The sequence below is a fragment of the Cryptomeria japonica genome, chromosome 5 (assembly GCF_030272615.1).
Source record: "Cryptomeria japonica chromosome 5, Sugi_1.0, whole genome shotgun sequence".
In the NCBI taxonomy this organism is placed as follows: domain Eukaryota; kingdom Viridiplantae; phylum Streptophyta; class Pinopsida; order Cupressales; family Cupressaceae; genus Cryptomeria; species Cryptomeria japonica.
In genome coordinates this window covers 339,641,510-339,669,138 of record NC_081409.1, presented here as the reverse complement: position 1 = coordinate 339,669,138, position 27,629 = coordinate 339,641,510, and the positions used below count along the sequence as shown (strand labels likewise).

Sequence of the window (27,629 nt, the reverse complement as noted above, 5' to 3'; positions counted from 1 at the left end):
TTCCCTTGGGGGTAGTAGTTAGAGGAGGTTTTGAGATAAATACCTCTGCTAAGAGCGAACTGTGTGATTCACGAGCCCATGAAGGCACGCTCATTATCTGATATAACGGTTTTTGGGGGCTGTACCGACAAGTTAGTTCTTTTGGGAAAGCTAGCACTTCATTTTCAGATGAATTCCGCAGGGGAATGACTTCAGACCATCTGGTGAAATAGTCGGTGGCGGTCATGATCCATTTATGTCCGGCTGAACTTGGAGGGTTGATCATCCCGACAAAATCGAGGCCCCATTGAGCAAAGGGCTCTTCCACTAACACAGGCTTGAGCGACACAGCCGCTTTCGTACCCCTCCTTGTATAATATTGGCATTCTTTACATCCTCTTACCAGAGCGTGTACATCTTTGAACATAGATGGCTAATAGTATCCAACTTGAGTAATTTTGATCGCGGTTGTAGGTGCGGAGAAATGGCCTCCTAAGGGGCCGTAGTGAAATTCTTGGAGAATCTTATCAGCCTGGTCTCGGTCCACACATCAAAGTAGAACTCCATCAAAATTTCTTTTAAAAAGAATTTCATTTATGAGGCGAAAACCACTGTTTTGGAGTCGATAGAATCTCCTCTTGGCCGGGGGAAGATTTTCGGGAAAAATCCCTGTCCTCATGGAGTTTTTTCTTTTGTCAATCCAACCTTCGCTGGGGGTGTCAGACATAAACATAACCTTTTCCTCTAAGGTGGCTTCGAGACCACGGGGTTCACTGTCTTGCACTATATATTCGCATAAACCTCTCCCGCGGACCAACTTTATGGGCTTGATGTCAACATCGTATTCCAAGATCTTGGTGATCCAATTTGCTCTTTTTTCTGTGATGTCACCCTCCATGATGTACTCTGTTATTGCGGGATGAGCTACATACACCGTGGTCTTGTTACAGGCAATGAAATGTCTGAATTTCTTCAGTCCTTTTACGACAGCTAAGGCTTGTTTTTCTACAAAGTTATAGTGGAGCTCATAATCCTTGAGAGTTTCTGAATGGAAAGCTATAGGATGTTCTCCTCCTTTTTGGATGTCTTTTTGAGTTAGCACCATGGCGATGCTATGCTGACCGGAATAGACATACATGATGAAATCCTTTGACATGTATGGGTTAGATAACACTGGTGCTGAACAGATGGCATGCTTTATTTGGTCGAAGGTATTTTTGGCTTCAGCAGTCCATTTAAAATGTATGTCTTTCTTAAGCATGAGAGTGATAGGTCTTATTATCCCAGTGAAGTCGGAGATGAAACGACTAACAAAATTTACCTTTCCTAAGAAGGATTGCACTCCCTTTTTGTTGACCGGAAGGGGAAGCTCTTTAATAGCCTTGACCCGGTCTGGATCAATAGAGACGCCTTCTTTAGAAATAATATGCCCTAGTAGCTTCCCCTGGGGAACCCCAAAAATACATTTCTTTGGGTTCAAAGAGATCCCAAATTCAAGACATTTTTGCAGGACTAACTCAAGATGATCAAAATGATCCTCTCGGTGTTTGGAGAACACGGTTAGGTCATCTAGATATATCAGGATAATCTTATTTACTAGCTCTTTGAAAGCCAAATCCATGGCCCTTTGGAAAGTGGCCCCAATGTTTGACAAGCCGAAAGGCATCTTTTGATATGCAAACGTTCCCCACTTTGTAGTAAAAGTGGTCTTGTGTTGATCCTCCGACTTGACACTTACCTGATTATATCCTGAGAAACCATCGAGCATAGATAACATCTCTGATCTAGCTACAGTGCTTAATAACTGCTCCATTGATGGCAAAGGATAATGGTCTTTGAGCGATGCTCAGTTTAGGTCCCGGAAGTCGACACAGAGTCGAATATCTCCATTCTTTTTCCTCATAGGGACCAAATTTGACACCCATGTACTGTTCTTTATAGGGTAAATAATCCTTGACTCAATCAGTTTCTTCAACTCCTGAGCCATGAGAGATTCGATCTTGGGATTAACTGGTCTCTATTTTTGTCAGACTGGCTTAGCTCCATTTGTGAGCTCGATGGTGTGCTGAATGATGCTAGGATTGTAACCTTTTAAATCATCATAAGACCAAGCCATGACGCCTTCATACTCATCATAGTATCAGGCCAATTTCTCCCTGTCCTCGAAGGAAACACCTTTGCCTACTTTGAGGATCCTTCCGCTTCCAACTGACATTTGAGCATAATCTCCTTTGTCCGCTGTGAGCTTCCGCTTATCCTTCTTGATGTCCTCATGATCAAACAAATTCTCTAAGGTGATCAACCCATTAGGGAGCTTGTTGGATCTTAACTGAATAATGTGGTCTTTGTAAGCCTCTTTAACCCTGGGTTGTAAGTGATCAGCAAACTCACCTGAGCTTTGAATAAAAAGAGAAATCTGCTCATCACTTTCAAAAACCAGCCAATATGTATCATTATCAGGAATAGTCGGGCAGACTACCATGCTGACTATTGTATGGCCAGCTAAAAGGTTTACAGTTGGATCAAAATGAGCTCCTATGGTCGTCATGTGATCTACTTCAGTATTTAGTATCTAGGGAATACTTGTGATATTGAAAGCATCAAAACTTTCTATTAAATCCCATACTCATGAGCGGGAGGACCTCATACGGACATGTTTGGCACTGGATATCCCTCAAACTTGGTGTACTACCAATTCAGAATCACCGAATACTTTGAGCTTCTTGATGCCCATTTTTTCTACCATGTTTAGACCTTGAATTAGTCCTTCGTACTCTGCTTCATTATTCGAACATGCGAACTGGAGTCAGAAAGACCTTCGTATTTGATCACTTTCAGGAGGGGTGAGACACACTCCAGCTCCGGAGCCCATTTTGTATTTGGCACCGTCGAAGTGTAGGGTCCATAGTGTCAAAGACAACTAATCTTTGGAGAGCAGATCTTTAGTGAGTTTTGGGATCAGCTGATCCTCTTGAAAAATGCAATAAGTTCCTAGGTCGGTGGCATGGTAATTAGAGAAGGGATCAGAGTCTATGAACTCATTTAGGAAAGCTTCTTGTTTGGGTGGGATTTCCCTGGTTACTTCTTCATCTTCTAAGAGTTCTACCACCTTCCGCTCATCATGGGTTGTAGAGGTGTGGGTAAGCTCAAAATTGATCAAAGCTTGGTCAGCTATGTATTCGGCGTGAAGGGGTTTCGAAAGGATCTTCATCTTAGCACCGTGTCGAGTACGGAGAATCAAGTGGGACCAATCTAGGGACATATATCCTCCTATTTTAGCGGTGAAGTCTCGGGACAGACAGAGCCCAAAGACAGGAGGGATGTCGATGACCACTACTTCTTGGGATACTGTTATACTCGGACATGCAAATAAGGTCAAAGGTAGGCTTTTGATGAGACCTATCATCTGGACTTTATTTCCATCGAGCTGCATTACACCCTTGCTTAAGGGGTCATACCTAATGTTTAATACTTCAGCAATTTGCTTGGGCATGACTGTAGTACTAACACCAGAATCTATCATGGAGTTATGTAAAATCTTATTTCCAACTATAAGGGTAAGGTAGAAAGGATTCGGCTTAGTTTTACCTTCTCCTTGTGTAGTGGAGGGCGAGCCTTCATTCGTCAAAGCAACAGGGGGACGTGCCTTGCTAACTACTGGGTGGCAGTCTATTCCATACATTTGAGAGTGCGGCGGAGCTACCGTGCCTGTGTCCTTTTGATGATGAGACAATGCCTCCCTTAATCGGCTCTTCTGTTCTGGGATACTCAGGAGATCCCATAGAGAGACATGAGCTGGAGCTTTCTTCAACTACTCTACTACGTCCAGCGCTAGGGGCATGAAAACCTTTGGCTCTTTTGATTTGTAAGGGATGAACTCCTTCCTGGGATAGGCGGAAACGATGACTGGTGGTTTCGAGGGCCTATTCATGGGTACCGACCTTATATTGCTGGCGTCTTCCCTAGTCAAACATCTTTTAGAGCGAAGGTTGTATTTTGAATGCGCCATAGGGGCTCCATCTTTCGGAGTTCCTCCATCGATAGTTAACACTGTATCATCATCCTCCATCTAGGAAAAAAGTGCATGATCAGGGGCGATTTCCGCTTCTTGTTGTAACGACATTCCTTGCATCTGGGCAACAAAAGCCGCATTATCCATGCCTGGGGATGTGCATGCAGATTTATTTGCTATTATACTTGAGTTCCTTTGTTCCGCAACCTTTTGCTGCAAAATCCCCCTTGGACAATTCCTCGGAGCATGAGCATTGTTGCATGGAAAACACCAAGAAATGGTATCATCCGCCAAATTATTCTGACCTACAGTCAATTCTCTACCACCGTTTGGGTGGATGGCCTGCAATGGATTAGGGACAGGGACTATTTGGCCATTTGGCGGGGGATTTTTCTCAGCCCGATAATTTGGATGTTGATAGGGAGGTCGGTTTCCTTGAAAGTTTTTTTGAAAAGGAGGCTTGGTGGGAGAGACTTGGGCCCTTTTTAGGTTGACAATTTCATTAGAGAAGGATCTTAAGAGGTTCTTCATATCGTTGACTTCAGCAGCCAAAGAGGCAGTTTGGGGAGTAGCTTGAGGAGTGGGGAACGAATATATAGACTGTGGAGCAGAGGTGCTTGAGGCGGCTTCCTCTATTACCTGGGTAGATATTTCGGGGAACATTGACATTGTAGGGCGAGGTGCGAGCTTTCCAGCATCGATAAGGTTATTTTCCCCCTAGAGCTTGAATCATTACTGATATGTCAGAATTGAAAGCTTTTAGATAAAATACGAAGGCCATATCCGTCGGAGGGCAGGCGGACAATGGTATCCTTTGCCAGGTTTGCTAGAATCTCAGGTTGAAATTAGTTAATGCCTCCGTAGGAGCTCTTTTGATCGTAATGAGTTGGTGCATTAGGGATGATCTATCAGCTTTGTTTGAGAATCTTTGAAAGAAGCAGTCTCCCAACTCATCCCATTCCCCTATGGTACTAGGGCCTAGAGATCTAAACCAATCCAGAGCTTTTCCTTTGAAAGACGCTATGAGCAACCACAAAGCTACATTCTGCTCGGTGATGCCATGTATAGTACAAACTGTAGCCACGTCCTGTAGATGCTCCCCAGGGGTTTTATGACACACTCCCGTGAATTTGGGAACAGCCTTTAGCGCGGCTGTCGGAATGACTCCCCAAACTATGGGTGGAACTGGAGGAATGAGAGGGCTACCATTGTCCCATGTCACAAAATTTTTGGGGGGAACTTGAGCCATTGCAGTGTTTATGATAGGGGGGAGACTCTGTGGAGGTACAACTAAGGCGGAATGGACAGTCACCAATGGAGGAAAAATAAGATGGGGATGTTGGGCCGTTTGACTCCTTGTTACGGGCCTATGACTCATAAACTAATTGGTAGGTGAGTTTTTCCCCCTTTTTGTCTTCTTTTCTCTTAAAATATTGGTCCCACCAGGCGTGCCAGAAAAAGAACTGTTGACTCTAGATTTTGCTTTGGGGACAAACAACCTTATGGGAAATTCAGTGTTGGAAGACCAAACTGCGCAAAGGAACACTGAATGACCTCCGAGATTGAGAAGCCGACTCTTCTTTGGGTTTTGAGGAAAGGGAAAGGAAATCAATACTTTTAAAAATGAGATACTAAAACACTTAGGCGATATACCATATCATTAAGAGACAATGAACTAACAGAAATCAAGAAATATGCATAACTTCTGTAAGCCCATTCAACTATCCATAAATCCGAGTCAAGGACATAATCAAAACTACAACCAAATTTGCTTGAAAACATAGGGGAAACATTCATCACGCATTCACTAGATAACAAGTATAGAGAACATAGTTTAATCAGTGAACTCTTAGATAAAATACTCCCAAAGTTTATCGGAATTTTCAATAACAATAGCACAGAAAACACTATTAACAGTAGGCCAAGAGGGACATCATAAAGGCTACAGGCACAATCTGAATAATCTTCTTATAGCAAGACCAAAATAGTTTTTAAGGCGAAACAAAAGAAAACTCCTACTTAGCAAATTAGACTGTTCTTCTCTTCAAAATTATTCCTCCTTTTTTTTTTTGGGCGGAAAAGAACACCGCCTTTAAGTAAGCCACTGCCCCTACAAATTGCTTTCCAAAAATGCCAAACTAGCACAACCCCCCTCGAACAGAAAACATGGCGTGTCACTACGGAGTCTGCACCCAGCAAAACAAACCCCGCAACGCGACCCTCTACTCGCAACGGACTGGCGGTTACCGAGAACTGAAAAGATTCTTCCAGAAGAGAACAGATTGCGGAAAAGGGCATAACCACTAGAAACTGTTCGCAAACTGCGCCAATGAGGGGGCCCGCCAAGAAGGACAGTCAGCAATCACTGCCATTTGTCACCCCCGCGTTGCTTCAAAAACTGGGTGCCAAAAATGGAACGAGGGAGAAACGTTGGGCCACCAAGTGTCCCGCGCGCTCTACCCTGCTGGCAAAAAGGCAATCACAACCGGGCCTGCCGAAAAACTCAAACCGAGGAAAATAAAGGTGAACAGTATCCTAAGAAAATATTTTATAGAAAAAATTAACCTTCAAATTGTGGACTAATGTATTAATTAGTAACAGTATTAGTTACTCAACAACCTAAGCTAGGATCCTTCATAAGAGACAACACCAACACTCAAACATGGAGTAATATTGATAATATAATAATACATATAAAATTTAATATTTGAATTTGTGATCTACTTGGCCATGCATGACTCTAGGAAGTCGTGTAGTGTGACGTTTCCCTTAAAATATTTTTTTGTCTATGTAGAAGATCTATTAAGGTTGATTAAAAATATTCATGCAAATGAGAAATCAAACTAAATTGACTACAAAATAAGAATGCAATCTCCAAATTAAATCTACATAATTAAAATCACACCAAAATCATCTATGAACCAACTGTTGGAATCAAGGAACACTGAGAGGGGGGCTAAATGAATGTTTTGCAATTTTTAATTTTATTAACTTGTTCTTTCAACCACTTAATGGAAATGAACAAAACGAAAATGCAGAAACACAAAGCAATCAACAACAACACCATAACAGCAACATTTATACGTGGAAAACCTGATTAAGGGAAAAACCACGGTGGGGATGAGACCCACAATATAAATATACTCTGTAGAAGTATATAAATATTACATAGGGGAACACACATGCATTCAGGCACAATACCTAGAGCTCACTACTTAAAAGGAAGAAGGGCAACAACCTCGGAAGGCTCACTGCCTTACAAAATCTTTTACAAAAGATAATTGGAATGTCTGAACTAAAAAACAACATCTAGAAATGCCAAGGTACAGTTCCATTTAAGCACAAATCTCTTAATCTCTCGTTGCTTTGCTCCACTATTATGCTTTATTCCAGAGCACAAATCCTTCACTTGCGCAAGTGAAATTGCGCACAATCAATCACAACCACTTTCCACACACATACCAATACCAAAAATGATCATATCCATCGGTCTTTTATATCCGCAACATGAAATTAGGTCTTCTACATGTCGGCTTAAAAAAAACTATACAAATAATGAAACGTGTATACCAAGTCAGCTCAATCCAAACTCTGATGCATATGCGTACTAAAAAGAATTGTCCACATGCTTCCTAGATGTCGACTAAACATCCTCGAACACAAGAATAATCAACAAAATTAATTCACCAATTCCACACAATGATCTACTAACCAAAATGTCCATACCACACTGTTCAACCAAAAAAACTTGTACACCGGATCTTCTAAGTCGCACGACAATCATCACCAGAGGCTAAGATTCAAGAATAAGGTACTCCAGACATCTAACTATCTTCCTCTAGCTCCGCAATACAAAATATTCATCAGAAATGAAACACCAACCAAAATACTGTATATTGTCGGATGTCCTGTTCGATCTCATTGGACCTATCCAAAACTCAATTTGACTTTCGGTAGAAGCAAATCATGAATTGTGGATGGAATCACTGACACGAGTTGCCATCAATGACACCATCTGACTACCTATGCAGTGTCTCTTGCCAACAATATCCCCCTTTGGCATTGATGGCAACACAGTGAAAAATGACTAAGTGATGGAATTTCATCAAGCTTAGTTGAGCTAATCTTGAACTTCTTCTTGTACTCATTTGCAATAGCAAGTTCATCTCTAAGAATGATAATTTGCGTCTCAAGCTCTTGCTCATTGTTCTTGGATTGTAGTAGTTCAAGCTTCAACTGATCGTTTTCACAGTTGATTCTACAACATTCATCATATCTTTCTTTCAGGGACTGATTAAGGCTCTCTTCATTCTTCTTTCTTGCTTCAATCTCCTTTGTCAACCTCATTACTATAGATTCCATCTCATTCTTTTGATCTGCATTATCTCAAGCAAGTTTCTCACACTCTTCCGTCTTCTCCTTCAAGGCTTGGTCATCAATTCTTTGGCTTTCTTTCTCGTTTAGGTTATCAACAAGTTTCTTTCTCTTCTCTCTTGACTTGTTCAACTGATCTTTCAAGGACTGGATGAAGTTCTCAGCATCTTTAAGATTTGCTTTTATCTGTCGAACCTTAGCTTGGGATTGATAAAGATCCTGAATTGCCACAATAAGCTGATGTTGAAGACTACCGAAATCCATTGATTCACCTTCCCAAATCCTTCTCAAATTGTTAGGCTTCTTTCGAGGAACTAGGCTCTGATACCAATTGTTGGAATCAAGGAACACTGAGAAGGGGGGGGATGAATCAGTGTTCTACAATTTTTAATTTTATTAACTTGTTCTTTCAACCACTTAATGCAAATGAACAAAAAGAAAATGCAGAAACACAAAGCAATCAACAACAACACCATAACACCAAGATTTATACGTTGAAAACCCGGTTAAGGGAAAAACCACGGTGGGGATGAGACCCACAATATTAATATACTCTACAAAAGTATAGAAATATTACATAAGGGAATGCATATGCACTCAAGCACACTGCCTAGAGCTTACTACTCAAAAGAAAGAAGGGCAACAACCTCGGAAGGCTCGTTGCCTTACAAAATATTTTACAAAAGATAATTCGAATGTCTGAACTGAAAAAAAATCTATAAATTCCAAGGTATAGTTCCAATTAAGCACAAAACTATTAATCTCTCACTGCTCTGCAACATTGCTCTATTCCATTGTTCTACTTTATTCCAAAGCACATATCCTTCACTTGTGCAAGTGAAATTGCGCACAATTGATAAAAACCTCTTTCCACACACATACTGATGCCAAAAAAGATCATATCCATCGGTCTTTTATATCTGCAACATGAAATTAGGTCTTCTACATGTTGGCTTCAAGAACACTACAAATAATTTAATGTGTATACCAAGTCGGCTCAATCCGAACTCCAATGCATATGCAGACCAAAAATAATTGTCCACACGCTTCCTAGATGTTGGCTAAACATCCTCTAACACAAAAATAATCACCAAAATTACTCCACAAATTTCGCACAACGAACAACACAAATTTCGCACAATGAACAACTAACCAAAATGTCCATACCATAGTGTTTAATCAAAAAAACCTGTACATTGAATCTCCTAACTCGCACGACAATCATCACCAAAGGCTAAGATTTCGGAATACGGTACTCCATACATCTAACTATCTTCCTCTAGCTTCGCAACACAAAATATTTAACAAAAATGAAACACCAACCAAAAAACTGTATACTGTCGAATGTCTTGTTCTATCTCCTGAGACCTATCCAAAACTCAATCCGACTTCCGGTAGAAGCAAATCATGAACTGCAGATGAAATTAATGACATGAGTTGCCATCGATGACTACATCTGACTACCTGTGTAGTGTCTCTTGTGAACACCAACCTCCAAATGTGTTGATAAATACATGCACACATTACATAAACAAACAAACAAAGAAAATTAAAAACACGTGCAACCAAAATATTGCTTGATAAAACTATTTTTGAGAAATGCAAGACAACATGATCCCTAAGATGCTCTAAGATGCTCTCACATCAAATGTAGATTTCCATTAAATTCAATGCTCAAGGGTTTCAAAATATGTCTCCCTTGTAATAATTTTTATTATACGAAATTGGAGAGTGTTATCATTTCTTAGAATTAATTATAATTATATTGATTTTCTTAGTAATAATCATATGTTCATATTCTTTCAAGATTAATGAAGAACCTAGAGTTATTTGTAAAGCTCTTTGAGGGTTTTTGAAATGAAAAACAATAATACTATTATAGTAAAATAATAACAATAAGTTTAGTCTTTTAAAACCAAGTTCACCCTTTTGTAATTAAGACATTCTTCAATTTTAGATTAATATAGATATTAAAAGTTTTGAAGAACTAGTAGTATTAATACCCATTAATTTATGTATTTCATGTAAGAAAATAAACCTTTCTTAAAGTCTAAGTATAAATATCATATAACTCAAAATAAATGTTAGATTTTTTTTATATATAATTTTTATTGATTTAATTGAATGTCAATAACTCTTTAAAAATCTATTTGTTCTTAAGTTAAGTATTAGTATTCTTCTAACATAACAATTCAATAATTAACCAAATCATTCTAATCTCTAATCTATTCCTAATTTTTTATTTAACAATTGAATATTATGAATAATCAGAATTAAATTTTCATAAAAAAATAAATAAATTAAAAGTTTCATTATCTTTTAATATAGTTAACTTCACCTTTTTGAAAAATCATATAATAAATTATATGATACTATATTATTATTATTTAATATTTTTGAACTTTCAATAAGAATTTAAGAGTAGTTGAATGCATGAGACCGATTTTTAGACTAATGCATCACCTAATCTCAAATATCCCATTGTATGTGGAAAGTTCAATAGTATTATGTATTATAAGTTGAATTGACTCACATATAAGCTTTAAAAAAGACTGGTATGTAATCTTGTAGCAGTCTCGTGGGCCATAAAAATGGAGTTTGTAGTGAGTGGGCATCTTAGGTAGCCCAACTCCACTTCAATTGCAAATCGTCATAAAAGCTTAGAAGATTTCTTTTGTTTTTTTCTTTCTGAATGTGGCCATGAGAGGATTTGTTAATTCGATGAGGAAAAGGGTCATTTAAGACTTCCTTGAAGCATAGGAACCAACCATGGATACTTTATGTTTTAGATCTGTAAACTCTTTAGGTTACACAAAATGTTTTGGATGTATTTCTTTTGTATCATTAACGATTTTATAAATAATTTTGTTTTTATAATGTTCAAGAAGTATAATTTTTGACGATGATAGAGTATAATGATGTGATTTTCATATAGATATTTAAATTTGATTATGTTTTAATATCATTTGATATATATCACATATATTCTCTTTGAGTGTTAATTAAATAAACTTAATTAACAGTTGCATATTTTTCTTTGTGCAACAAAGAGTCGATAGGCTGTGTTTTTCATGCAGAGGGTTGTTTGAAGAACATACTTATCATATCATAATGTAAAAGGTGTAAAGATGACAAACATGACTCTGCAATCACAGATTGACATTAAATTCATAATTTTAAAAATAAATTTGTAAGGTTTGAGAAAGTGTCAAACTCAATAAAGAGGCAAACAATAATCTTCTCAAAGATGAGAAAAGAACAATGCTTACTAATGATTGAGTGAAATGCATAGATATTCTTAGAGAATACCATAGAATACGATCATCGCAAAGTTATAATGCTTGAAAAGAATATTTTTTTTACAAATACATCACCATTGATTTAGTCTGTATATTTATATGATGTAGAGAGCTCACTCAAAAATATTTTCCATGAAAATAAAATAAAATAGGTACTATGTCATTCATATACTGAAGATTGAACCTTTGTTCAATTTTTGGTTTGTTATTCATTGAAAATTGCAAGTTTGGAAGAGCACTTTGATAGGAAAAACACTGCGATGTGCAATTGAGGGAAAACAAACAAAGGGAAATATATGATAACCAAATAAAGTAATATGCATCTAAAAGGAGAAATATATATTTTTGCATGGTCCTCTGATTTGGTCTTTCAAGTTTTTTGACCTACAATTCAAGAAAATCAATGGATATAAATTTGAGTTGAAAGCTTCTAAGCATGTAGAAATTAGAGATAGTTAGCATGACCTTTGATTTTCTTGTGGATTAGCAGCCAACATGATCTCAACACTGAATTAGTTTCATCTACTGAATTAAAAGTATAGTTACGATTTGTGTCCAATCAAATAAACATGGTATGCATGGCTGTCACAACATAATACAATGGGTTTTTTTGTTAGATATTATAGCTCAAAATGTTGTGTCTGCAAGTGCCTTGGTCAACATACATGCAAATGTGGAAGTATGGAACAAAATGGGTTTTAGTGTGAGTTTGTGTCTGGAAGATTTATAAGAATGCATAACCCTGAGAATCAAATTGACCAATTTAGTCATGCTCTATTCAAACTTTGAAACCTATTGCTATATGATTTCTGGTATTGCCCATAGCTGGTTTTTAACACAATCTCTATCCTAATGACATGAATTTGGGTCTATAGTCTAGGGTTCATACTTGTAAGAATTTCTCAAAATATTAGTCCAAAGCTGGCCACATAGAGTTCTTCAAGAGCTACTAGTATAGATTAGAATGAGGATTGATAAGGCATGCCTTCGAACAACCATATTCTACCAAGTCAATGATAAAAAAAGCTATGAATAATTAACATCAAAGATTCAAAACACTCAAAAACCAAGAAACAATTGGGCCCAATAGTAAAAATGCTCCAAATTAGAGGTAGAGCAAGAAGATACCCAAAAGTAAAGAGGTAAAATAATAGGTACACACAAATAGTAAATACATAAAAGTTATATTGATTAGATAAGAGCACATATGTTGGTAGGGCTGAAGGATGAACAAATGAAATTAAAAATTTATTTAAAGGCCATCTTTGTTGAATTTGACTCATTGTATATAGGATTGTTTACAATACAACATTTCTAGTAAAATAGTACCATTGAAAACAAAGATTGGCATTCAATTCTATGGAAAGGGTTGTGTTCTATTTTTCTTCTCAAATAGTTCAATTGTAGCGTAAATTTCTACAAAATTTAGGATACAATCAACTACACACTCCCTTCAAAAATGAGGTTTAGTTTATAAACTAAGATTTTCTATTTTCCCAAACCTGTTGAATTGGACAAGATTATGTTATGCAACTACTTTTGTCACTACAATTGTATATGGACACTTGTACAATCTGCTATATGTCAAAGAATGGAAACATAGATGTAAAGACAACCCAAAGCAAAAATGTACCTTAGATATTAATGATAAATAAAATGTGACAAAGATATAGATATAGAAGTGTATCTAATTTATCTAAATAAATATAATGGAAAAGCAACTTAATAATTCATAAAGACCCAACAAGTAGGAATTACTAGACCTAATTGTAAACCACATAGCTACATAATACATGCGAACCTTTACAATACTCCTATAAAAGTAATAAATGGTAATGCAACTTGTCATACTTGAATTCATACATTCCAAACAAGGCCATCAAAATCCATTAGTTCTTAGGATAAGTATAAAGAATTGACCAACTTCCCTAAGTATAGGTGCTTCCTCAGTAGCTTCAAACCTCCTATTTAACAATGGTGTGTAAATTGTGTTACCCACAAAATAGAGAGAGGACATACAAGATTGAAATCATTTATCTTTTAATAAGGAAATCTGATTGGAAAAAAGGAAACAAATCACAACAGGTTCAAACTCTATAATCATTCTATATTATATATTTCACTAAGTCTAAAAAAAATTTAGGCAACAATTCAATCATCAAATATCTTCTATTTTTTCAAAAGAATAAGTTTAACAAACATAAAATAAAGCTACAACTATCTCCTTTTGTGATCAAACAACTTATTCTCTGACTTTTCTTTTGTCCAAGATTGTCACGGCCACAAAAATCCATGATATTGCTTTGCATTTACTTAGACAGGTCTCTCGACTATATCTTATGGAGGTGATGGAAGACTAGCTTGTTTGGCCGATGAAAATAGTCAAATAAATAACAATGCAAATCATAGAAATAGCTCTTGAAACAAATTACTTCTTTTTCAATATGGAAATGTAGCTCAAGTCTGCCACAAAAGATCACTTGTCAAGAAAACGATATAAAGTTTGTATTGATCTTTGTAACCAAAGAACTATTTAACAACATTTTCTCTTGGGCAATTACTCTGCCTTATAAACAACTTTCATAAGTCCTCCAATATCAACAACATGCCACTATCGAACAGAAAGATAATATGCTACAGATAAATGTATATTATGCACAAATTTACTGGTTCGAAATGAGTTTGATGCATAACAAAATCTACTACAGAGTTGATTTCAGATTTTTCTTATGTGTTCTCCTTCTAAATTTAGGGTGTTCATTATAATTAATAGCCATAAAATCTACTACGTGGTTGAAGGAGAGCTTGCGTGGTACACTTCAAAAGTTGGCTAATAAATGATACAAACAAGCAAACTGACAAATAATTATAACAAGCAGGTTGAGAAGTTTCCTACTTAAAAGTTTCTAGAGGCTGACAATTTTCTAAGAGATCGAGTTTTTCAAGCTTAAAACCCCACACATAAAGCCTATCGCTGATTATTTAATTAATCAATTCAATCTTCCTAACATTAATTAATCTTCTTATAATGTACTGTTGAGAAATGACCTGCCACGTGGGCCTTTGGCAAAAGATCTAGAATTCCCATCTAATCTCTAAAATCAACTTTATCTAGTGGATGACTTTACATGGTAAGATCCTTACCCATGACAATCTTATCAAAAGAGGTTTTCAACTACCTAATCGTTGCCCTCTTTGTAAAAATAAGGAAGAATCCATCTTGCATCTAATGTTAAATTGTCAGTTTGTTGAACAAATATGGTTAAAAGTCTTTGGAAAGCTTGAAGTTTCTTGGGTTAGAAATGGAGATCTCCAGCATCTCATAGAAGAATGGAGAAGCCCCTCCCATAATTTGATGATTTTTCAACTATAGAAGAAAATCCCACCCCCCCTCATGTTTGCTAGAGTCTGTGGAAAGAAAGTTGTTGATGGGTCTTTTATACTCACCCACATGTAGGTTTCACAGATGTGGAACCTCTCCTGAAAAGAACAAGGATTGTGAAGTCCGTGCTCCCCAAGGTCTCGTTAGTTGGGTCACAATAATGCTTGGGTAACTTAGGGTCTTTGTCACTTGTTCATCAAGGCAATATTGTTGGTTACAGAGGATTCTCACACGGATCACTTAGAAACAAAACTCAAAAGATATAAGGGTAAAAGAGAGATAATAACCACACAAACTTGTTGAATAAGATAAAATGAATTCCAACAATTAGATATTATCAATAATTCAAATAGCATCACATAAAACTTCCATATAAATAAGAATCTTAATGCATTCTAGATATGTCAAGCAGGGGGAATAAACGCTAAAGCGCATCTGTGCTGGTGCCAGGTGCGTTTGGGTTGGCTAGGTACGTCTGTGTTTGTGCCAGGCGCGTCTATGAATGCAAAGGTGTCTGTGTCAAATGCGAGCGCGTCTCTGCTGTATGTAAGCATGTTTATGTCATGAAGGCACGTTTATGTCTTCAAAGTCAAATTGACAGTTCTGTGATGAACATACGCTGTCGATTGGATAAGCTGCTGAGAGGATACACTCAAGCAGGTCCTCTAAGGAAGACTAGAATAAATCGAGGCACTTTGTGATGAACAATGAGTACTAAGATATAGTACTTTGTGATGAACATGGAGTACCAATAGGAGCAACACTTTGTGATGAACAATGAGTGCAAATATGAGCAGCACTTTGTGATGAATAGGGAGTGCAAAAACACGTAGTACTTTGTGATGAATAGTGAGTACCACTAGGATAGAAGCAACACTTTGTGATGAACAATGAGTGTCACTAGGATAGAAACAACACTTTGTGATGAACAGTGAGTGTCACTAGGATAGAGTATCATAAGCACTTAAGATAAAAAACAACATTTTGTGATGAATAGAGAATGCCACTATGACTGACATGATTGATTTGATTGACTGCAGGAGTATTTGCCTATGCTGGAGTCATGAGAGAGATTCCCGTCGACGCAGAGATTACGACTAGAGCTAACATTCGAGGACCGAGCTGCTATTGAGAGTATGGGTCTACGATACATTCTGTATGTGCCTGAGTTTCAGGCGAACATGGGTTTGCTGACTGCACTTGCTGAGAGGTGGCACTCTGAGACATGCACATTTCATTTGCCGATGGGTGAGATGACAGTCACCTTGGAGGATGTTTACAGGATTCTGAGGATACCGATCGACGGGGAGTTGATACCCTACGATCGAGACAGAGATAGGGAGGCCCTGAGACGAGTGTTCTAGGATCTGGGACTGGAGATGAGAGCTGGATATGTGGCATGGGACACGATGACAATGACAAGATTGGTGCTACCAGCAGTGCTAGGAGGAGTGATCAATGGGTTCCTGTGTCCAGACAAGGCGACACGAGGGTTGGCTGTAGGCTGGGGGAGCACCTTGGAGATACTAGTTACACAACATACCAGATATGCCTGGGGATCGTGCGTGCTGGCACACTTATACTATGGGTTGCATTAGTTTGTTTATCATGGATCCATAGGATTGGGCAACGGAGTTACATTGCTATAGGTTTGGGCATACGAGCATCTGCCAGTTACCCGACCGTTACATTTCAGGGGCAGGGGTCATGGACGCAACTTTGTTCATTTGTACGATATGATTACATCATAGCCACAGATTGGCAGGTTGGAGCATTGGCATCAAGTCCTGGATGAGATCGACACTATGATATGGAGGCCGCATCGTGAGTGCGAGCAGTGAGAGGATGATGTAGTGGATCTACCCTATACCTTTCGGAGCAGATATCTAATTGGGTGGACGCCCTATGTATTGGAGAGACAGCTGGTTGATAGGTTATGCAGACAGTTTGGCCCTATTCAGCGGATGCCACAGGGTTCCGGGATGTATGCTCGGATAGTCAGGGATAAGGCACACTTTGGGCCGCTGTTGTATGATCAGGCCATGATGTAGTTGGTAGAGATGGTGCCTATGCCATGGGATATGTGGCTGGAGATTGAGGATGTAGGTATGGATGCAGAGTACACTGCATATTGGGCTGAGTATCCCTTTCCACAACTGACAGACCCAGGGGAGCCTCTAGATGGAGATGGTGGTGGGGATGGGGATGATGATGGAGATGGTGGGGGGAGAGGCTGACGAAGGAGGCAGGGTGCAGTTGGAGAGAGGAGGGTGGCTCCATAGAGAGTGGGTGGGGAGGAGAGACAGGCTCGGGTGGTGAGGGGTCGCGGTGGATTGCCACTATAGGTGCCAGCAGCACAGGGTCCTAGAAAGGTGTAGGGGCAGGGGCATAGGCAGGTAAAGGCAGAGGCACAACCACCAGTACAGGGTGAGCCATAGGTAGAGGCACAGGGGGCCAAGGAGGAGGAGGATGAGCTGTTTGAGCTGAGGGAGATCTTCCAGGGACAGGTAGATGAGATCCAAGACCTGGAGAGGGAGACAGCTAGGCTCAGGAGACAACTGAGGGATACAGAGCGGGAGTGGGATTAGGCCATCCAGCATTATGCTGAAGCTGAGACAACACTGAGCACTGGGAGACAGGCAGCAGAGGACATGGGGGCTGGATATGCCTATGTTCTGCAGGCAGGGGAGGAGATAGGTTATTGACGAGACCTATTCTATGGGGCAGTGCCACCAGAGCAGCGGGCGAGGAGCTTCCGTAGACCATCACGGACAGCGACGGCCACAGGATGGAGTCAGAGGAGACATGCGTCCAGTGGTGGGGTTATAGGTCCTCAACCACCACCAGATAGAGGGGGCAGGAGAGATGATCCTAGGGTGGGTCCTTCTAGGGCTCAGACTCCGTTGAGGCTAAGTGACTCCGAGCGAGGGAGTTCATCACAACCTTAGAGGGCTCTCTATGTATCAGTTTTGTACCATTTTGTATTATGATGTAGACACCTTCGGGTGGTTGTAGCTGTATGATTTTGACATCATTGTATCATGACACTTTTGATTATATCTATATGAGATGATTCATCTTTGCGGCAGCTATATGTATGTGTACCTATGTGATGAGATGTTTTATGATGTATGTTTCTATGTGATGTTTATGTTATGGATACAAATATGTACATGATGCAATGCAATATTTTTGTTCTTTTATGTTTTTAATATGTTATGTATGTTGCCAATGTGAATGTATGAAATGTAGATGAATATGATAATGCAAATGACTATTTACATGATGAAAATGTAAAATGTACTAACATGTGTTGTGATCAGGATGTGATGTAATTGTGATATGTGGTAATGTAGGTGCAACTACATGAAATGCAGATGTTTTTGGTGTGTCATTATACTCAGTCATGTGATAGCAGGCTACACGTACTCAAGAAGGACGATGGAGGTCAATCAAGAAAGGGGGATGGAAGATAGAAGATATGAAAGTGAAAGAGCTTCTTGTGCGTTATCATCATTGAGCTTTATTATGGCAAGTAGGTTATGACAATCAAGCCATATGTTTGACCCAGAAAGTCATTGTACCTGTTTGCATGGAGATAAGACAATCACAAACAAGGAATGCCCTAGTTCACACTAGACTCTCAGTGTCCTCATATCCTTGGACAAGTCATAGCATTACTAAGAGACAATCCACAGACAGCGAAAGAAAAATAGGTGACGATACCCCATCCTCTCCTTTCTAGTCAAATACATCCTATAGATAAAATCTCTAGTCAGAGACATCCTGAAAAAGCTAAAAGACATGTCACCAGAAAGATAAAATCAAAAGAAACCAAGACTCGACACCAACATCTACTGTAGTCCTCAAGTTTAGTGTCTCTTGTCAGTTGTATAAGTCTTTTTTGATTGTGGTCATAATGTTTACTTTCACAAAAAGGATAGATAGCACTAAACCATACGTTGTCTGAGTCTATTGAAATATTTGATTTGTTGAAGTCCATTGTTGTTGCTGTGTCTCATCTGAAACTGTCTGAATCCATGAAACTGATACTTTATTGCGGAGTAGCTGGAACTTTATTGCAGATTGTGCGCGGATAGACTGAAGAAAAGTGGAAGAAACTATGCTCCTCAAAACATGTGATGTTCTTATTTCCACACCCATTACTAGACGTAGGATTAGCCTTAGCCACAAATAGGAGCTGATTTATTATGGATGAAAATGGTGAAAAGGGAGGTTTATTATGAATGGCTAACCAATCTTGGGTAGATCAATAACAAGCCATGATGGGAATGGGTAAGTTTATTATGACTGGATAGGTTGTGAGTGTGTGCAAAGTGAAGGATGAAAATGGAATCCTGAAGGAGGGAGGAGCAATGTCTCTACACATGGCATTGGTGACCCAGTTTTCACCATGGTACTTTCCCAGGGCACCACCGAAGTGGTTTTCACCATTGGACGAAATGTTTTTCTATTTTTCAATTTTTTTTGTGTCACAAGGCGCCTTTTTACCTAGTTTTCACCAAGTAATGATTTTTTATGTTTTATGATTTTTTTGTATATATTTTTCTTTTTGATTTTTTTGTATTTTTAAAATTAGGATACTCTGAAGAGTTATGTGTGAAACTTGCGAAGGTGCATGCTGTTGATAGGATTCTCCAAGGATTCACCTTTTGTGGTTGAGAGTTGATATGCACCAAATTCATATGCTGTTGTGATGATGTAAGGACCAAGCCAGTTTGGTTCGAATTTGCCCTTCTTTTCTCTGTCTTGTAAATTTTTAGGATTTTTGCTGAGAACCAAATCACCTACCTCAAATGTGCAAGGCTTGACTTTATGATTGTAGCTGCATTGTTCTTTGATTGAATTATGTGTAGCTCAAGTGACTGTCTTCCTTGATAAAGGAATTGAGATAGAATTACTAGTGTGTGGACTACGTAGGCCCATATTCGTGTCACCTAAAGAAGTTTGGGCATCCCTGACAACAAAGTCCTTCAAGGAAGCTCCATTATAGGTCCATGATGTATCGCCATAAGGGAAAGGATGTGTGGAATAATTGGATGAGTTATGAAGGCTTATGATTTTGAAAAGAAGTGAAAGTAGGATAGCATGATGGAGACTTAGGATCAACAAGTGTGCCTTTTGACTTAAAATTTTAGAACTTTTGCTACCAGTTATTTTGGTATTAGGGGAGATCAATTCTTTCTCTTTTTTCTTCATAGGATTTTTATCCTTGACTTTGATTTTTGTAGAGTTTGGTAGCTTTTGATTATGATTTGAATTAAGGGCTTTTCTTTATTATTGAATTTTAGATTTTTCTTTTCAAAGCTTGATTTTTGATCCCTGATGAGTAAGGGCTTTTGTGATTCTTGTTGATCCAAGTCTAGAAGTGGAGTGGAAATGGAATGAGTGGATGAAATGGTAAGGCTATATGAGTTCTCAAGAGGGCTGGCAATGCGCTCAATAAATTCTTTGCTAGAACCACTCTTAGGACTATTGATATCATGAGATACTTGCACCACTAGAGGAGATTTGCATTCAGACTTAGTAGCCACAACACTAGGTGGTTCACACCCAATTCCTTGGTATTGCAAATTGTTTGTAGGATGTTCCTGTTGGCTGAATACCTTAGGAGATAGTGGGATTTGATCAATATGAAAGATATACTCACCACATCCCATGTCTTTAACTTTGAACTTTTCTTTTAGCTTTGCTTGTTTTGATGTAGAAGCTTTCAATGATTCTGGATCAACATATGCTGAAGATGGAACAACCTCTTGATTGACTGGTATTGTTATTTCTGATCTAGATCGCAAATTGTTGTAATATATAAATGGATTTGGATCAACTTTGATGGTCACTTCAACTTCATTTTGAGGAAACTTGATACATCGATGATATGTAGATGGGACTACGCTCATCTCATGATTCCAAGGATGTCCTAGCAATATGTTGTATGTGAGATCAAGGTCTAGGACTTGAAAAAGCACATCCTTAGTAATTGGCCCAACTCTGAGAGGCAAGGTGACTGTTCCTTTGGATGAATGTTCTTCATCATCATATGCCTTGATGGTAATTTTGTTTGTAGAATTCACAACTTTATCAAAATATCCCAATTGTTTAATAGTGCTCAATGTACAAATTTTAGACCTGCTCCTCCATCTATCAGGACTCGTTTTATTCGATGTTTGTGTAGAAAGGCTTTAATGTATAAAGGTGCATTATGTGGTTGACTTACAGAGGCATCATCAGCTTTTGTGAATGTAAGTGAGTGTGGAATGGAAAGGTATCCCACCATGGCTTGAAACTGGTCCACATTTAGATCAGTAGGGATAGAAGTGTCTCTCAAGATTTTGTCAAGAATGGCTTTATGTGTGGGGGATATACGTAAGAGGTCAAGGATGGAGATGAGCGCGGGTGTCTTCCCTAACTTTTCTACAAGGTCATACTTAGGTTTGGTTGACGATGAAGCAATGTTTTTAGTTGGAGCACCTTGCAAAGTGAATTTACCTCGATGAGTTGTAACATTATATTCAAAGGTAGGTTCGGAAGAAGATCCAATGCCTTTTAGGACAATCTTGGGTCTTTGGGTAGAATTCTCAGACATTTTGTCCTTGATGATAATGGTAGAGACATAATTGTCCATCGAGATGTGATTGATAGTTGAATCATAGTTATAAGATGCTCTGGTATAGTTGGTTTGGTCATCTGTGGCTGCAGCTTTTCCCTTGTCATGCTTTGGGAATGGTTCCTTAAACATCTCATGTTCTTGATTGGATGAGTGTCCTTCAATCTCAATGTCACCTCTATCAATAAGATCTTATATGATGTTCTTCAGTCGATGGCAATTTCCCATCTTATGACCCTTTCTCTTATGAAATTCACAATATTCATCGTCATTCCACCAATTTGGTTTGACCTTTGGCTCATATGGAGGAAAATATAGAATTGTGATTACTTTGTTTGCCACTAGCTTTTTAAAAACTGACTCAAGTGGTTCTCCCAATGGGGTGTACTTCCTTCGTGATCTGGAAGTTGTTTGAGTATTCACTTGATTGTTTGTAGAGCTTGATCTAGAAAAAATGATTTTGGGTCACACTGTATTGGCATCTACAACACCATCATTGACTGTGTTCTTGTTTTTGTTCCAAAATCTTGGCTTATCTTTGCCTTTAAAGTCATCTTTGTTTTCCTTGAATATCTTAATGACTCCTTGTTCAATTAGGACCTTTTTTGTCGCTAAGCCTTTTTCAATGACGTCCTTGAAGGTGGACAAACAAGATTTTCTTAGGTCATAACCAATGTCTTTGTTAACATTTTGGGTGAACATTTCTACCATTTGTTTTTGTGGAATTTCACAAGAGCATCTGTTGGCTAGGTTCCTCCATCTTTGTAAAAATATGAAAAAGACTCTCCATCTTTTTGCTTGGTGTTGCACAAAGTAGTGACTGATATGTTTGTCTCTATGTTGTAGGAGAAATGTTGGATAAAAGCCTCTGCTAAGTCACCCCATGACTTAATTCCAGGTGGAAGTTGAGAGAACCATTCCATAGCTTGATCACCTAAGCTTTGTGGGAATAATCTCATCAAATATGTCTCTTCTGTTGCTACCTCAATGCAAGCTATGAAAAACTATCTTATGTGTGCCTTAGGATCCCTTTTGCCTCTATACTTATCAAACTTAGGTGTTACAAAGTGTGTAGGAAAAGGAGGCATTGGAATGCTCTTGTCAAATGGATAAGGACATATGTCTCTCATTATGTATGTTGGCTTCAGTGTATTTATATCCTCCATTTTCTTTTGTAAGTCCGTGATTTGTTGCTCCAAATTGTTCTTCGGTGGAGACCGACTTCTTGGACCATACCCCATGCTTGAGGCACCAATTGGAGGAGGAGCATGTTGCATATATGGATGATATTGATCATACACATGTTCATATGGAGGAGGTCTATAATGATGCTGCATATATGGACCACTTGGTATAGAGTCATGTTGAGGAACGACATATCTATTTTGTCCATGTATACCATACTCTATAGGAATGTCATGAGTTTGTTCTAGTGTGTTGCCCCAAAATTTGACACGGGGTTTCCTTGTGTCCAAATTTTGAGCATGCCTTTGAATATCCAATTGCTTTGGTGGTTGATCCTTAGCATTGGTATGTGATTGAGTATATTTTTCTGCATAAGACTTCCATAATGGTCTGTGAAGGTGAGTATCATATGCTTGACCATGTGTGTATGGTATCTCTGGTTTTTGAAACAAAGATGATGGTGATTCAAGCACCATATGTGGTCCTCTATTGCCTCCACTATTAGACCTCCTTTGATCCATGTTGGAGTGAGTTTGTTGCAAAGGTCGATTTTCCATTATTTGAGACATGTCGAAATCATGAGGGATCTTGGCTCCACTTTGTACCATCACTTGTAGAAAGTATTTTCTATCTCTCCTCATTATTTCCTCAACCAATCGATTGAAGTGGGGATTCATAATGGTGTCTTCCACTTCTACTGAATGTACGGAGAAGTTGTCCATATTGTCATTGTGTGTATCATTGTTTTTTGTAGTGTCCATGTTCTCAACATTTGGAATGTTTCTATAAGCATCCATGTCAGGTAATGTAGTATGATCAGAATTGAAAAAGATATCATTGTCATACTCATAGGAACTCATGTTTACGGAATCTTGAGCCTCTTTAGTTTCTCTCCTAGATTTTTGGAAACGGGTTTCAACCATTAACTAGGTATTGACCAAGATGTGTGAGACTATATGAAAATGGAAAGAGTATGGAAGACCAAGAGTTGGATAGAATGTAAATGAATCTGAAGTGTACTTGCAATGTCCAAAGTGTAAGACCAAGTATGTATGTAGTAGACTAGGTGTGACTTCCAAAGAGATGATAGTTTCTCTTGATGAGGTAAGTTGACCTTGACTCTAAGTAAGACTAAATGAGACCCAAAGGTGATAGTTTCTCTTGATGAGGTAAGTTGACCTTGACTCTAAGTAAGACCAAATGAGACCCAAAGGTGATAGATCTTGATGAGGGACCACTTAACAAAATGTTGTTGTATGTAATGTGTTGACAAAGTAAGATAAGGACAAGCAAGTGACCTTTTGACTCAAGTTTAGACAAATGTGAATGTAATGTAAGGTGTAAAGCAATGATAGACTTTGTGAGACCCAAAGACAGGTTGAATGCCAGATGAAAACCCCAGAGAGATAACCTAGGAAGCTCAATAAGTCTGAAACCGACTATTCTTGTTTGTTGAATTATGAAAGTCTTCAATCTTGAATAGAGACGTGCCTGTATACTTCACAGACGCTCTTAAAGGACACACACATTTAAATGACACAGACGTGGTTTTATCAGACACAGACACATTTCTGAGATGCTGCAATGTTGCCCAAAAGACACAGACGTGTTTCTTCCCTTCACAGACGCGAGTCTGTCAGACATAGATGCATTTCTACAAACTTTGTGCAATTTTTCCAATCTGTGAAGTTGTTTTGTTGTGACCAAATCTGAATGTTTGACTATTTTTCATGACAAGAGGACATAGTGTTGATGAGGACTCAATGTTTGCAAGTGTTTAGACTCCAAAATGACTCAAAGACAAGTGTGTTGTTTGATGTAAAATTGTTTTGCATACACTTGAAGACACAAAAGACACAATGTTTTGATGTTTGGTCCTTAATGTTTGATTGTTCAAAATAAGTCAAGCATAATTCTTATGGCTGGCCAAGACAATAGTTGTTGATCCCACATGGAGTTTCCCCCAAGGCTACGCTATTCAGAGCAAATACTTAGATGCTTGACCCCACTAGCTCCACCTTCGGCACTCACTTCTCAGGGCAGCCAAGCATCAGTCCCCACGAAAACTCCTCATGGCAAACTTTGTATCTCTACTAAGAACCGTATGTGTGTGGGCCGCTACCAGAGGTCCGACCTCCTACCCCAACAACTAGAAGGATTCTGGCTTTTAAAACAAAAAGGTGCTAGTAAGGGCATCCGCTCGTGTGGCCATACATGCAACACTTTTAGCTCTATAAATACAGAATGCTCCCAGCTGGTAGGGGTTACACCCTACAACTGATCAAATAAATTTGATCAAACGGGTTTATGGGGAGACATAGTGTCGGTATGAACTAATCAACACACGTTATCCATAGTTTTCACCATGGATACAATTATTTATAGTGGTTTGGAAGAAGATGGCTTTTCTTTTGCTACCACTTGGGTTGTTCTCTCCTCACTAGTAGTCCTAATGACCACACGGGGAGATAGGCCCTCTAGAGATTAAACAAAAAGAGCCTATTGCTCAAGACACAAAAGACAATGGTTCAATTTTAGTGCACCAATTGAAGTGTTTGCTAGTCTATGAGAACAAGGAACACAATAAAAATAAAAAACCCTTGCCAAGGACCTGCAACAAAGATCTATTAGTAGTTTGGATTGTTTGAAATAATCACCCCTTCCTGCAAGCACACAAGTTAGGTAAATTTTAGATCCAAAAGACTTTGTGAAATAGGGGCCTTCAACAATGCATTTTATTGACCAAGACAAGTTGCACCACTTTTGTTAGCTAGATTTGAAAATGTTAGCCCAAAATAAACCAAATCTGAAATCCGAATGACAAAAAACTAAATCAATGAAATAAAAAATGCAACAACCGGACACAAACGTATTTGTCACAGACACAGGCGCTACTAGAACACACAGGCGCGGCTCCCGAATGCAAACGCGCTTGAAGACTTCACAGACGCAATTATGGAACACAGATGTGTTTCCCGAAATCTGCAAAAAATAAAATATTGTCCAAGACACAGACGCGACTCTAGATGTCATAGACGCGACATAAAATCGAAAATGCGATCCAAAAGTGTGCAGACGCGAAATATCAAAATGTTGTCGGAAATGTCAGATCTGCAACATCACAACAAAAAAAAAAAACTGCAACAAAAGATGTTAAATCCAAAAGGGACAAGAATCCCACCGGGCGTGCCAAAATGTATATGGTGAAAATGGATACAACAATGATGAAAGACTAAATGAATTCAACCACAAAACCCTAGCCTAACAACAACAAAGATCCACCATAACATATGAAGATTACCTAAGACAATGCAAATCAAATGAAATCACAAAGATTATACCATCACATGTCCAATAGGGTTTGAATCTCTATTCTTCCTATCTCCATTGATCTTGCTTGATATATTTGCTCTTAGATTTTATATGTGCACAAGAGCTCAACAAAGAACGGAAATGTGGTTGCAAGTAGGATCGCATATGAAAGGGTAATGTCGTAGTGTCATCAATTGATCAAGTAGTTAGAATAGAATGCATAGATTGATTAGGGTTGATAATGAAGGAAGCATCTCCTTATATAGAAGACACTATAATAAATGGAGGGATACGATTGAGAGGTGTAAAAGAGGTCGGCTATGATTAGACGGTAGGTAGAGAAAATAATAAAATAATGAAAGGGTAGGTAGTGTATGAATTAAGAGATGAATGACATGTGTCATAGGTAGAAAAGGTTAATGAATTAATTAGATAAATAAAGATTTATTTAATTAATAGAGGAAGTGGGATCAATTAAATAAATAAGATATTTATTTAATTTAGGAAAAGGATAATTTAAATAAATAAATATTTATTTAAATGAGAAATAAGGCTAGAAGATGATAAATGAATTAATTAATTAAATAAAAAATTATTTAATTAATAGAAGAATTAGGCTAAAATAATTAAATAAATAAAATATTTATTTAATTAGACTGGACAATTTTAGGTGTCTACAACGTGATCTCATGTATCTATGTTATGCCAAAATGGAAGGGGAAATGTGACTTATATACTTGTCAATTAGGGTTAATTGACCGATTTTCTGTCGTAGGCCAACACTGCGGGAGTTTTCCCGCTCAATGTGCAACCTCCAAAGCACAATTGAAAAGGGTCTCGCCCCAAAATGAGGCAGGGGACAAGGGCGTGGCACCCTGTCCTAGGGGGGATAGGGGCATCACACCCATGTCCTACCCTTTTTTACAGGACAAGATGCAGTTTAGGCAGTGCAAAGGGAAATCAAGATGCAGTTTCTAGGTGCCGAGGAAGTCTCCCGTCTCCAATTTGGCCTAGAGATTCTGTTCGCATGCGCGAGGACCCTAATGTGGTTGACAATTGCAAGGGTCACAATTTTATGACACTACAATTAACAAACCCATTTAATAATGGGTTAGCATAAAAGAAAGTAACACCAAGTAATATCAATGCAACCACATGAATCAACACCATAACACATATTTATACATGGAAAACATCAAAGAGAAAAATCTGCGATGGGATTGGTGACCCACAATATCTATCCACTGGCCAAATGAATAAAAATTACAAGAGGGGCCTGCACATGCAGGAAGACACACTGCCTAGAGCACATTGCTCATCACAAAAGGAGCCTCATTGACTATAGATCCAGAAAATTGGATTACAAACAAAAACCGAACTCTGAATGTGCATCTACTATGCTAGATGAGTTTTGATTAAAACACTGTCTGTATCGGTTATTTCAAAACCTCCCTTACC

The 27,629-nt window shown here is 38.4% G+C and overlaps 1 protein-coding gene across 1 annotated transcript in view; it reads left to right on the top strand.

Annotated features, from left to right (window-relative positions):
* LOC131034097 (uncharacterized) overlaps window positions 1–11,462 on the top strand; it is a 150,865-nt gene extending 139,403 nt beyond the window's left edge. Inside the window, exon 6 of the mRNA XM_057965502.2 lies at window positions 11,443–11,462. The gene's annotated coding sequence lies outside the window, so the exon portion shown is untranslated. The remainder of the gene's footprint in view (window positions 1–11,442) is intronic.
* Window positions 11,463–27,629: the final 16,167 nt, after the last annotated feature.